Here is a 2,678-nt window from a genome sequence, read left to right as displayed (position 1 = left end):
GTTAATGAGGATAAGAATAAGGATAAGGAGAAGGAGGTTGACCATTCGAAAATCAGCCTCTACATTGCGAGGTTTAACCCGAATGAGTACAAGGGAGTTGGGGAACCTAACCTTCTTGATAGTTGGCTGAGAGAGATGGAGAACATATTAGATTTGGTTCACTGTCCTGATGAGATGAGAGTGGAATAGGCTGCGTTCTATCTGAGGGAGGCAGCTGGCAAGTGGTGGGATTCAGTGAAAGTGAGTGCTAAGGAGATATATACAAACCAAGGCTTACCTGCTATACCTTGGGAGGAGTTTCGTAGGGCTGTGAGGAAGGAGTTTGTACCGGAACATGTGAGGAGTAAGTTGAGAGAAGAGTTTGATGGTTTTAAGATGATCGCTTTGAGATGTCCGTGGCGAGTACTACAGTGCATTCAAGGAGAAGTCTAGGTATGCTGAGGATATGGGTTTGAGTGAGGAGAATCTGGCATTGAGGTTTGAGAGGGGGTTGACCCCTAAGATTATGGATAAGTTACCCGTGGGAATCCTTACAGATGTTAAGGAAGCTTATGAGAGAGCCGGGAGAGCTGAGAGGTTGGTGGAGATGGCTCAGGAGAGGTTAGGTGGTGAGAAGAGGAAGTCTGAGAGCGAGGGTGGTGGCCAATCGAATCACAAGAAAGGCAACCACAATCAGTCTAAGGGATTTTCTTCTGGGTCTGGGTTCAGTGCTGGGGCTTCCTTTGGGCGTGGCCGTGGAAGTGTGAGTAAAATAGTTGGGGAGTGATCTGCTATAGCTGTGGTGGTATAGGCCACAAGAGACATGAGTGCACAAGTGCACCAGGATCTTTCCGGAGACTGCGCAGCTTCGCGAGCAACGACCGGCCGGATCATGGCCAAACCGGGAAGTCGAGTTACCAGTGGAGGCAACCGCAACGGCGGTAATTCTTATCAGAAACCACCAGCGAACAACAACAACAATCAAGGGTCGGGTGCTAAGCCGACCACCTCGGCCCAAGATCTTGTCCGGGAGGTGGGCGGAAGACCGATGGGGTGTTATTCATGATGGAGAAGAAAGCAGCTGAGGAAGATGCGCACGTTATCACCGGTACATTCCTTGTTAATGGTATTCCTACCTTTGTTTTGTTTGATTCGGGGGCTTCTCAGTCGTTTGTGTCTTCGAGTCATGTCAAACAGTTGGGTTTGAGAGTATATGAGTCTGTTAATGAGCAAGTTTTCATACCTTCGGGTGAGTCTGTATCGTGTGGGAGATTGTTCAGAGATGTATCTTTGATAGTTGGGCAAGTTGATTTCCCTGTAGACTTGCTAGAGTTTCCTTTTAACGGTTTTGAGATGATAGTCGGGATGGATTGGTTAGGAAAGTATAAAGCTAAGATTGACTGTCATCAAAAGCAAGTGTCTTTAAGAGGTCCTAAGGGTGTTAGTGTGTCTTATCGTGGGTTTCTAGTCAAACCCAAAGTTAAGTTGATTGCAGCTGTTACATTGAAGTCTTATCTGAGGAAGGGATGTCCTTTGATCTTGTGCCATGTGAGAGATGACCGGATAGAGAGTCCGACAGTTGATGAGATACCAGTGGTGGGAGAGTTTGCAGATGTTTTTCCAGAGGAGATTTCGGGGTTGCCACCGAAGAGAGAGATAGATTTCACTGTTGAGTTGAAGCCAGGGACGGGGCCGATCTCTAAGGCACCGTGCACGTATGGGTCCTAAGGAGATGGAGGAGCTTAGGAAGCAGTTGGATGATCTGATAGAGAAGGGATACATTAGACCAAGTGTATCGCCGTGGGGAGCACCAGTTCTTTTCGTGAAGAAGAAAGATGGGAGTTTGAGGTTATGCATAGATTACAGGGAGCTGAACCGAGTGACGATAAAGAACAAGTATCCTTTGCCAAGGATAGATGACCTGTTTGATCAGTTGAGTGGTGCAACAGTCTTTTCTAAGATTGATTTGAGGTCGGGGTACCATCAGGTGAAGATTAGAGAGGTGGACATACCAAAGACAGCTTTCACGTCGAGGTATGGCCATTATGAGTATGTGGGGATGCCGTTTGGGTTGTCTAATGCGCCGGCAGTGTTTATGGATTTGATGAACAGAATCTTCAGACAGTTCTTGGACCAGTTTGTAGTGGTGTTTATCGATGATATCTTAGTCTACTCTAAGACTACGGAGGAGCATGAGGAGCATCTGAGGATCGTGTTGCAGACTTTGAGGGATCATGAGTTGTATGCTAAACTGTCCAAGTGTGAGTTCTGGTTAGAGAAAGTTGCTTTTCTGGGGCATGTAATCTCTAAAGATGGGGTAGCTGTGGATCCGGCGAAGATTGAGGCAGTGACAAAGTGGGAAGCACCGAAGAATGTTGCTGAGGTTAGGAGTTTCTTGGGTTTAGCTGGATACTACAGACGGTTCGTGAAAGATTTCTCCAAGATAGCTAGACCGATGACAGCGTTGATGAGGAAAGAGAACAGGTTTCGTTGGGATGAGAGTTGTCAGACGGCGTTCCAAACATTAAAGGAGCGTTTGACCACAGCTCCTGTCTTAGCATTGCCTGAAGGGAGCGAGAACTTTGAGGTTTATATAGATGCCTCGAAGAATGGGCTGGGATGTGTGTTGATGCAGAATGGTAAAGTAATTGCCTATGCTTCTAGGCAATTGAAGCCTTATGAGGAGAACTACCCTACTC

This window comes from Silene latifolia, chromosome Y (genome assembly GCF_048544455.1).
Source record: "Silene latifolia isolate original U9 population chromosome Y, ASM4854445v1, whole genome shotgun sequence".
In the NCBI taxonomy this organism is placed as follows: domain Eukaryota; kingdom Viridiplantae; phylum Streptophyta; class Magnoliopsida; order Caryophyllales; family Caryophyllaceae; genus Silene; species Silene latifolia.
This window is presented reverse-complemented; position numbering follows the sequence as displayed.